An 11891-nucleotide genomic window follows, 5' to 3' on the forward strand; every position below is an offset into this window, starting at 1 on the left:
CGAGGCTTAGGTGTAGGGGCAAACAGCCCCAAAAGATGGGTTAAGCTTATACGAATCTACGAAGGTACCTGGGTACTAAGTTTATTGGTGCAAACAAAATCTACCACCAAACCTTATGACCAGGTGAATCATACATGGATCAATTTCAAAAAGCCAAATACGAACAAGCAGCTCAACCAACACCGGATTTCAAAGCTTTTTAGTCTTAAAAAGCTGCAAAAGAAATATTTTTTATTGGACAAATCTACAAATTAAGAAAGTTACAAAAAAGGGTTTAAAAATTCAAAGATATCTAAATGTTGCTTTTCTTATTATAACTAGATACGTCATTTTTCATTGCCCGTCCTTTTTATCAATTTCAAAAAGCCAAATACGAACAAGCAGCTCAACCAACACCGGATTTCAAAGCTTTTTAGTCTTAAAAAGCTGCAAAAGAAATAATTTTTATTGGACAAATCTACAAATAAGTTATAAAAAGGGGTTTAAAAATTCAAAGAGGTCTAAATGTTGCTTTTCTTATTATAACTAGATACGTCGTTTTTCATTGCCCGTCCTTTTTTGTGACATTTTTTATTCCACCACCATGAAAACTCTTTTAGAACTACGAACATTTTGGAACTTTAATTTGGACGGTGAAAAATCAAAGATGCTACGTTTTCATGCACAACATTTACTACAAGCTACAAGTAATGAAAGTCAAGGTTTGTGAGTAATAAGTAGGTACTTGTGAGTGCTGAGTGTGCTTCTAGACTCACAAAAGTTAAGTCGCACCGGATTTCAAAGCTTTTTAAGTCTTAAAAAGCTGCAAAAGAAATAATTTTTATTGGACAAATCTACAAATTAAGAAAGTTACAAAAAAGGGTTTAAAAATTCAAAGAGGTCTAAATATTGCTTTTCTTATTATAACTAGATACGTCGTTTTTCATTGCCCGTCCTTTTTAGTGACATTTTTTATTCCACCACCATGAAAACTCTTTTAGAACTACGAACATTTTGGAACTTTAATTTGGACGGTGAAAAATCAAAGATGCTACGTTTTCATGCACAACATTTACTACAAGCTACAAGTAATGAAAGTCAAGGTTTGTGAGTCTTAAGTAGGTACTTGTGAGTGCTGAGTGTGCTTCTAGACTCACAAAAGTTAAGTCGTTCCTTTTCCGGTGTCTCTAATATTAATGGTAATTTTAAACGAAGATGTCAAGGTAAGTGTAAGCCCGATTGGTAATTTTTCAAAGAAAATAGCAGTAGCCGGATAGGATATTCTATAAGTAAACCATTAGATGCCCTCAGTTAGGAGTATTCCAAGTGGGATGTGCAGAAAGTCGACTAAAAAAAGAGCTAGTCGTAGGTGGATCCAAATTAAAATGTGCTGGATAGAATAGTCATTATAGTCAAGTACCGCGCAGTATAATGATGAAAAGTAGAGATATGTGCAGTAAAGTCCACAGAGCAGAGCTGAAACGATAATCAACTTGGGGGTTAATACTTAATCTGTGGCATTTGATCTCGATTACTGAAGTTATGACCGAACTTGGGTAATAGAATATTAGGCTTTTTCTCAAAGAGATTTCATAGAGGGAACTGTACCAAGGGAGGTCTTGTCGTTCCGAAATCGAAGAGAGGACAGGGTAGAAGTTCCGAGTACGAACCTTATCTGTTATAGCCCAGCCCTAAGGACTGCATCAATACGGTCATTGGGGTAATCCAGTTCAAATTAATCTTTATTTACGGCTTCCTCATAAGTGGCAGGGTTCTCCTGGAGGAGCTCTTCCACCCAACCACTAAATCTTTCGTAACATGAAGGTCAATCTACAGAAGTGGAGGATGTATCGCATATGATAGGTAAAAATCCCCAAGTTAGGTCATAATTTCAGCTAAGATTTGTTACTTGACATTATTAATAGCCTCTGGTTGTACAAGATCTCAGTACCCAACAGTAACACAATACCTAAGTATAATAATAAATTATTAATCTGTTTTACTTATCATTTACTTACAGGCACTCCCAACAAGGGAACAGGGAAAATGCGATATAGCCCACGGGATCACTGTGCAGACAGACAGACAGACAGACAGACAGACAGACAGACAGACAGACAGACAGACAGACAGACAGACAGACAGACAGACAGACAGACAGACAGACAGACAGACAGACAGACAGACAGACAGACAGACAGACAGACAGACAGACAGACAGACAGACAGACAGACAGACAGACAGACAGACAGACAGACAGACAGACAGACAGACAGACAGACAGACAGACAGACAGACAGACAGACAGACAGACAGACAGACAGACAGACAGACAGACAGACAGACAGACAGACAGACAGACAGACAGACAGACAGACAGACAGACAGACAGACAGACAGACAGACAGACAGACAGACAGACAGACAGACAGACAGACAGACAGACAGACAGACAGACAGACAGACAGACAGACAGACAGACAGACAGACAGACAGACAGACAGACAGACAGACAGACAGACAGACAGACAGACAGACAGACAGACAGACAGACAGACAGACAGACAGACAGACAGACAGACAGAAATTTTTCTAATGTGATTTTTGGAATCGTGGATGCATAAGGAGTAAGAATAACTAAAAATTTCACGATTCTAAGCAATGTACAGACAAATCTACAATTTTATTTATATATAGATAGATAGATAGATAAATAAAAAATATATTTGATATATTTAGGCATTTTGTGCCTACATTTCATATAAGGGATCTGCGCCTCTTAACCCTTTGCGGCATGAAATCCAATTTGATCTGACTGTGGAGGAAGCTTACCAACTGTTGAACAACTTGCTCAATAAGTTCCCGGAAGGAGTAGGCAGGATGCTGAGAGTAAATGTGATGGACCAGCTTGGCGATCACTTCTGTGTCAGTCTCGGATTCGAACCGGTAACCTGCGGATCAAAACGCTCGGATGAGACAATGGTAGAGAACGTCAAAACTCTTTCAGCCATCTAAACTCTGACGTCAAAAATCTTTGAGCTTTTCCAACTTGCTCAATAAGTTCCCGGAAGGAGTAGGCAGGATGCTGAGAGTAAATGTGATGGACCAGCTTGGCGATCACTTCTGTGTCAGTTTCGGATTCGAACCGGTAACCTGCGGATCAAAACGCTCGGATGAGACAATGGTAGAGAACGTCAAAACTGTGACTTCAAAACTCTTTCAGCCATCTAAACTCTGACGTCAAAAATCTTTGAGCTTTTTCATGAGAACAGCAAATTAAATTTGAAAGGTCGAAACCTATTAAATTTAATTTTTTGGAGTTTTAACCTCGGATTTGGATTGTTCACAACTTTTTACGTAGGACTAGATCTTTTGTTCATATTTTTTACCCAAATGCAACTGCTCCATTTTCTCTTCTATTTTGGGACAATCAGACCTCCATATTCTATTCGGGACGGACCTCCATTCGGGACAATAAGACCCAAGACGGGACAATAAGACCCAAGAGAGAACAGCAAATTAAATTTGAAAGGTCGAAACCTATTAAATTTAATTTTTTGGAGTTTTAACCTCGGATTTGGATTGTTCACAACTTATTACGTAGGACTAGATCTTTTGTTCATATTTTTTACCCAAATGCATTTTCTCTTCTATTTTGGGACAATCAGACCTCCATATTCTATTCGGGACGGACCTCCATTGGGGACAATAAGACCCAAGACGGGACAAACTTTTTACCTTTGTTGGTGAGGAAAGCCTTCAGCTCCTTGTAGTTGGTGACGATGCCGTTGTGCACCACACAGAATGTCTGATCTATGTCAGACCTCTGTGGGTGTGAGTTGACTTCGGAGGGGGCCCCGTGGGTTGCCCAACGGGTGTGGGCTATACCCACATGAGTGGCGCTTGATTCTTCTACGTTGAGCTCTTTGAGACCTGGACACAGAAAAATATTAGTATTTTTGAATACTGCAAATCGAAAAAGAGGACAAGGGAAGAGGAAGAGTAAAAGAAAGAGGAAAAGGAGGAGGAAGGGGAACAGAAAGAGGAAAAGGAGAGGAGGGAGAGAAGGAAGAGGAGGAGGAAAAGAAAGAGTAGGAGAAGTAAGAAGAGGAGGAAAAGAAAGAGTAGGAGAAGTAAGAAGAGGAGGAAAAGAAAGAGTAGGAGAAGTAAGAAGAGGAGGAAGAGGGGAGAAAAAAAAAAGAGGGGGGGAAGAATTAAGGGGGAAAAAAGTTTTTTTTTTTTTTTTTTTTTTTTTTTTTTTTTTTTTTTTTATTGCGTAAATGAATTCTTAAGCTGTAGATTAATTTGCTTTTAATCATTTGGAATACGTGGCCACATATTCCAAATGAGCCCGATACACTCATTCAACTAATTGACACTTACGGGTTTGGATTTCATCTTCCAAGGCTGAAACCTTGCCACTTTTCTTGACAATGGCAATGTCCACTCCATCAGCGGCGTCTAGAGCAATACCTGAAGAAATATAAATAAAGTTAGAGTAAAAATTTAATTATAATCAAGCGCTAGGCCGCGAGTTTGATTCTCGCCCGGGGCGGATTTTATCCTGAACGGAGAATGTTTTTTCTCGGAACTGGTGGCTTTTTCCCATCCTGTCTTCCTTCTCTCTTCGATTTCGGGACGATAAAACCTCAGATTTGGACCGATTGCAATACTTTCATTACTAGTATAGCTCCGCTATACTGTAGTAATAGAAAGTAAAAAAAAATATTTGATATATTTAGGCATTTTGTGCCCACATTTCATAACTGCTTAAGAGCTCTTAGTGTGGACACTGCTTAAGACATCTTAGTGTGGACGTTGCTCAAGACATCTTAGTGTGGACGTTGCTCAAGACATCTTAGTGTGGACGTTGCTCAAGACATCTTAGTGTGGACATTGCTTAAGACATCTTGGTGTAGACACTGCTTATGCTTAAGAGATCTTAGTGTGGACATTGCTTAAGACATCTTGGTGTAGACACTGCTTATGCTTAAGAGATCTTAGTGTGGACATTGCTCAAGACATTTAGTGTGGACACTGCTTAAGAGCTCTTAGTGTGGACACTGCTTAAGACATCTTAGTGTGGACGTTGCTCAAGACATCTTAGTGTGGACATTGCTCAAGACATCTTGGTGTAGACACTGCTTATGCTTAAGAGATCTTAGTGTGGACATTGCTTAAGAGATCTTAGTGTGCACGATGCTTAAGACATCTTCCGCATCAGGGCGTCACCCAGGCAGACAAGACAGTCTTAGTGTGGACATTGCTTAAGAGATCTTAGTGTGCACGATGCTTAAGACATCTTCCGCATCAGGGCGTCACCCAGGCAGACAAGACTTACAGCAATCAGAAACAGTTACCCGGGGGTTGAATCAGAAAGTGGATGGCCTTGTCTAATGGCGTAACAATCCCTCGTTCTTTTGACGAGGAAGAGCAGTTACCCGGGGGTTGAATCAGAAAGTGGATGGCCTTGTCTAATGGCGTAACAATCCCTCGTTCTTTTGACGAGGAAGAGAAAAAAAACACTTCACGAGATATATTATTGACCAGAGGGAAACATTTCACAAAAGAGACATTATTGACAAGAAGCACTAAGAAAAAAATGGTGACAGGGTGCCAGAAGTTTAGGGTGGAAGAACTCTATTATTGGGTTATACTTCCCCTGATTTAGGCTGTTGGAATGCTATATTATAGTGTCGAGCTTCCTGATATAGAGTTCAATATTAGAGTGCCGGAACCCAGTCACCAAATTAGGCTGCCGGCACCCTAGTTTTTTTCTCAGTTAGGAATATGGATTTTCTTCTTGACACGATATAACTTTGGGCGTTCCAAAGTTACAGGTAATTGGCCAGGGGTTGTTATTTTGTTATTGCTTTCGTTATATTGGTCACGTGACCAATGAGAGTGAAGGAAAACCCAAACATCATCAGTAGCCAGCGGCAGTAGCACGTTCAATGCACCAGTTGTCAAGGGATTTCTGGGTGGGTGTCCTTCCGGATGGGTGACGATCTGGACAGTCGCGTACTTCTAGCTTTTCCCGGTCTCATTCAAGCTGGCTGAGGTTAATTTGAGGAGACAAGTAGATTTCGCGGAATAGATGGTAAAAACCCCGTAACTAAAAACCTTGGCAGTTGTACAGTGACATTAGAAACCGTTTTTTTTTTTTAAATCATAGAGATTCAACTTAAAATGTACGTGTACACAGCTAGTACCCGCAAAATACAAAGGGACAACTTTCGCCTCCTGAAGTCCTGAGGCAATGCAACACAAAGACGTCTTAGACAAACAAAGCAGACCCAGGGTGTGTCAAAATGAATAGATAACATAGCACCCACTACCCACTTTCATATACACCATGTATCTGTCGGGAATATGCTGGACAATTATCTATGATACCATTTATGCCCATCAGGTGAGAATACATTTAATTGATTTATGTGAAAATAGGGTGAACTTTATCTCTAAAAGTATTACAAATATTGACAATGTTAATAGAGGACTGCCGTACCAATGAATAACATATGTTATATATTAATTCATTTGATTTAAAAGCTTGAAAAACATGATTCCTATAAGTACCCATGTATTATTGTACTTTTGGATTTCAGGATAGAAAAGAAGATATTTCCCTTGGTTTGAAATCAACAGCAATTTTGTTTGGAGACAAAACAAAGCTGTACTTGTCTGGTTTTGGTGGGGTAATGATGAGCAGTCTAGTCACTTGTGGCATTCTTAGTGGTCAAACATGGCCATACTTCTTGTCACTCTCTCTGATTGGTTCACATCTGGCATCTCAAATCTACCACTTGGACATTGGTAAGTTCAATATTCTACCACTTGGACATTGGTAAGTTTGTTAGTTTCCAGAAAACTTGGTACAATTTTTTGTATATTTTCAGTGTTCCTTGGTCTTCAATTTTATTGTTAATTTGAAATTTTATAAGGAACTGAATCTTGGTAGTTAATGAAGTGTGTTAACGAAAACATCAGAATCACCCTGTAAAATTGGTCCTCTTTGAATGAGCCTAGTACAGTACCTATCGAAACTTATCGATCTTATTTTCGTATCTTGAAACGTTCGAACCCAGAAATTTATTGAGGTCCCTACCACCAAAATTAGATCCCATTATGTTTTACATAACACCCTCATTTGAATTTCAAATTGTTACATGAACAGTATTATTTTCAAAATAATGATGGTTCTGAAACAAAACCTCACGATTTTTGGTACCTATACCTACGAGTAGGTACTTACTTCTCTTCTTTGTAGGTAACATTAGAATTGCTATGCGACCTAAAAAGAGCTTTAATAAATCAATGTACCTATCTTAGGTACATCAAGTTGAAATTCGTTTTTATTTTTTATTAGAGATTTGACTGATGCAAATTTTGGGGCTTGATCTTGAACCAAAAGCATTAGAATTATGAAACAAAATTTATAAAAACAAAGTTACTTTTTGAAACCTAAAATGAGGACCAAGAACTGGCTACCCAATTGTATGGAACATCCAGTAATATGAAAGTTCCTACACAATCAATAAATAATACTTTGGTAATGTGGAGTACCTATCCAAGTCCAAGTAGGTACCCACTTGAGTAATAGCTTTCATTATGTTCATAGGCTGATTTCAAACAAATAGGTACTCAATACTTTATTAGGAGATAGGAGAATGTATTTACTTCTGGTTTAATAACACAAGCCAAGATGGATTGTATTGTTGAACTATTCAATCATATACCTACTAATTCCAAATATCTGCAACTGTCCAAGAATGAATGACTGCTCTTTTCCAGAATATTGATTTTTTTATACCTAGGTTTCACTTTCAAACAAACAAAAACAAATATTGTTATAACTGAGAATCTCTTGGTCTAAGTATAGATAGGTACATGTAATGTAGACTGTATACTAATCTTTATAGAACTGATGTTCAAGTAAGTGAGTACCTGTTTGCTTAGACTGATTTATTTATGGTAGGTACCTATTTTCTTGATAGATCTGCCAATGCAGTGAGTTGCTAAGGAAAACTTTTACATTATCCCAAATAATAGGTGAGTTATGATGGGCATTTTATGAAATAATGACTGAACTATGCAGTATGCAATAATAAGTCATGGACTTATAACCTGAGTGGAATAATAATTAGGTATTATGAAAATATTATGAAAATTAGGTAATTATCATCATCTTTTCAACATTCAACAACATAAAAAAAAAAAAAAAAAATGTGTTTGTGTGACCACAGTAATTTCCATAATCTACACTTAAGAAGGTGATTAATTTTTAAAACTATAACAAATGATGGCAACTCATTTATCTGATCATAAAATCATATTTGTCTTACTGGTCAAATGTTAATTTTTGACCTTTGACCAATCTAGCAAAATATCAAAGTTTAAACTATCAAAATGTCAAAGTACAAACATGGCACCCACAGGCTAAATGCACTGTGTGTTAATTGGTTCTTCTCCATAGAATTAAATAGTAGGCCCCTATGAAACAATTGTTGCAAATACTGAGCATGGAGCATGAGAATGATTTTAAAAGCATGCTATCACCAGTGGTGTGGTGTGTCCAGCAAATTCTAGAAATGTCATTTTTATACATTTATCTCATGTTTGAAAAAAATAAATACAGGTATCTTCACATAGGTACAATATTCATTTTGATCTTATCCACCTAGGTCAACAGCTGCTGACTTCATCAAGCAAAAGCAGCCCAGTTGATGAGAGGTAACAGCAGTTGGGAGATAAACTTGTGAATTAAGGTGGAGATTTCATAGAATAACTTTCGCTGGGGTACATAGTTTCTCCAATTCATATTTATTTTGTTACATTAGTTTTGTTGCACTAAAATAAGGTGGTATGGTCATAGCTTACAGCTATAAATTATTTATTTATTTGAGGTTTCCTAAATTCTTCTTTTCGTGTTCACGTGTTGGAAGGATTGGGGTTTAAAACCTCTTGGCCGTCCAGAAACAATCTCTAGGCTCCTTTCATATCCATTTTTTCCTCTCTGATTGGGATTGAAGTCTGCTCTTTTTGGCATCTCTAAGATAGTATTCTGTAGCCTAATATGTTTGGTGACTGATAAAATCCTAGGGGAATAGAATTCTATAAAGTCTGATAAATACGTGCTACACTTTAGACTACATACATACATACATTGTTGTAGAAGTTTTAATTTTCTTAAGTTTGGATGAAAAATCCGAAAATTAAAACGCCTAAAAGGGGGGAAAAAATCCGAAAATTTCATTTACTCAGAAAAGAAGTCCTCTAAGTACAGATTTTCCTGTATGACCACTCAACAAAGAAAGAAAATATAACAAAAATAAAATGAATTGTCTAGTCTTAAATCAAAATATTTTTTTCTATTCTCTTTTTTACTCAAAACTGAGGCCTGGGCGTAATCTAGAATTTGAGTACTTTTTACGAAATGGGGACATGTATTCCATTACACTAATCACAGAACTACATGATTTGCTTCAAATGGTGACAATAAAATGACCTGTTTGCGTTTGAAAGTTAACAGGTCTTTTTGTGTACCTCTTTTTTCAGTTCCGTATTTTAGTATACTTTTTTCTTATGTGCGTACGCTGACGACGTAATTTTCATAAAATAATAGAAATACCTCACATAACAGTACAGAACTCCTAGAGAGCAATACAAAGAAATCATCAACAAATTCAAAAAAGGATACCTCTCTTTCAGTCCGAACATGTTCATGAGGACATTGTCGAACAAGTAGATCGGAAGAAAATTAAAAACGTACAAAGATTCGGCGTTGTTTAGTAACGGGAAACGGTAGAACTTTGTACAGGTCTGTTCCCGATATAGAGTCGCAATGCTACCGAAAGAGTAAGCACAGTGGGTAAGAAATATGAGAGTTTTTGTTGGCAACTCAAAGGGGCGGAAAAGTAGAGGGAACAGAGAGAAGTACCCTATGGTTGAGAGGAGTAGGTAGATACGTGCCTCTTCCTTCCATATCACGGCCAACAACCTGAAACCACACCGAAGTTCGTAACATTAAAAAGGGCGATTCGAAATTAACTAAATATGTACACACGTCACACATACGTAATTCATAGTAATCAAAAGCTATATATCAATCGCACCATGTCCCGTCTCATCGTAAGACTGGAATAAAGTAGCGCGGCAGCGCTACGCCCTATTGAGTCAAAATTAAACCGCGCTATTCGTATCTAACTCGGCATAACGCTATCTATGTTCCCTCAACATGAGCATAAATAAATTATGTCCCTCTGTCCAATTGTGTCACATTACATTGAAAAGGGGGTCTTTTCTGGCAGTAAGACTTGAATAAAGTAGCGCGGCAGCGCTACGCCCTATTAAGTCAAAATTTAACCGCGCTATTCGTATCTAACTCGGCATAACGCTATGTTCCCTCAACATAAGCATAGATAAATTATGTCCCTCTGTCCAGTTGTGTCACATTACATTGAAAAGGGGGTCTTTTCTGGCGAAATCCCTGTGTAAGGAGTCCAGTATGTAGGACTATTGCACCCGTCTAGTTGTGTTAGTATGATAACAAATTATATCCTTAAGTATCAACTTACGTAAACGGAATGATGATAAGCAGGACTGCTTTCTCATGGACATGCCATCCAAACACAAAGGATGTGGCGGAACATAGAACCAAGCACCGCACAAAGTGAAGAGGATTGCCTGGACATTTCCACAGCTTGTAACAGCAGGGCTAAAACAAAAGTCGAAATGTCGAAATCAAGGGATTTTTCTTCTTCTTTCTTTAAGGCGATTTAACAATACGAACAGTAGTAACGGTTTTTTTTTTTTTTTTTTTTTTTTTTTTTTAGGGGGTTTAAAAAACAAAAAAAATGAAAGGTTTTTTTTTTTTTTTTTTTTTTTTTTTTTTTTTTGCGAAATTCCTTGGGTTGTGCTTTTTTCATGACAATAACTAGAAGTTCAGTAAGCTGCAGAGTAGAACTCTCAAAAAGGGCCCTGTGTGGCTCCAAGAGCTCGATAAGGGTAAAAATCTAATGAGCAAAGGAAAAGAGAAGAATCTTACCAGCTTCACTCCATACACAAAAAGCTCACCCTGAGGCTTAGGTGTAGGGGCAAAAAATCCCAAAAGATGGGTTGGGCTCATACGAATCTATCAATCTTACCAATATCCCCAGCAGAGTCAACAGGAAACAAGTGCAAGGTTCTATGGAGGGCAGCACTACATGTTGAGAGTTTTCCACCAGTCCTCGTGTCATGGTGTTGGTTACATTGCTTGAGATCAAGTGGAACCGTTTGCCCAACACCACAGCTGCCTTGTCCGCTGTATTGTAAAAGGCCCAGAAATTCGGAGCCCAATAGGCGTGAACCAAACCTCGGTCGTCGAATGGAAATAATCTTCCCAACACCTGCGTAAAAGCAAATTACCAACTGAACGAAATCGCGAAGATTTGTAGATATGGAAAAGATTTTTTTTTTTTATTGCAAATCAATAAATCAAAGAAAAGCCTTGAAAAATTGCAATAGTAATATTGCGAATGTTTGTGAACAGGGCAAAGGGTTTTTTTTTCTACTTTTGAAGAAAAATCTTGAAAAATTGCAATTATTGTTTCTTTTTTTTTATGTAATCCCTCAAAAATATACTCACTTGAGGTAACTGCCCAATGAAAGGTCCAAAAGATGCTGCAAATACGGACAGTACAACAGCCCCCAGTTTAGTCAACTTTACTAATGAGAATGTGCTGAAAGAGGCTGGCTTGGTTGATTGAAAACAATGATTCCTCAATATGACATAATAAATTGGTAACTTCTAGAGATGGGGTTCTCTCCCTACCCAACAGAACAAATGAAACAAAGAAAAAAAAAAAAAAAAAGAGGAGGGTAGGGGAGAGAGAGACCTGTAGAAATATATTAGGTACAAAATGAAAGT

At 37.8% G+C, this 11891-nt stretch overlaps 1 protein-coding gene across 1 annotated transcript in view; it reads right to left on the bottom strand.

Annotated features, from left to right (window-relative positions):
- Positions 1 to 11891, bottom strand: part of LOC103512317 (glutamine--fructose-6-phosphate aminotransferase [isomerizing] 1-like) — a 64013-nt gene that overhangs the window by 44288 nt on the left and 7834 nt on the right. The window lies entirely within an intron of this gene.

Source organism: Diaphorina citri, unplaced genomic scaffold, assembly GCF_000475195.1.
Source record: "Diaphorina citri unplaced genomic scaffold, Diaci psyllid genome assembly version 1.1 scaffold821, whole genome shotgun sequence".
Taxonomy (NCBI): Eukaryota; Metazoa; Arthropoda; class Insecta; order Hemiptera; family Psyllidae; genus Diaphorina; species Diaphorina citri.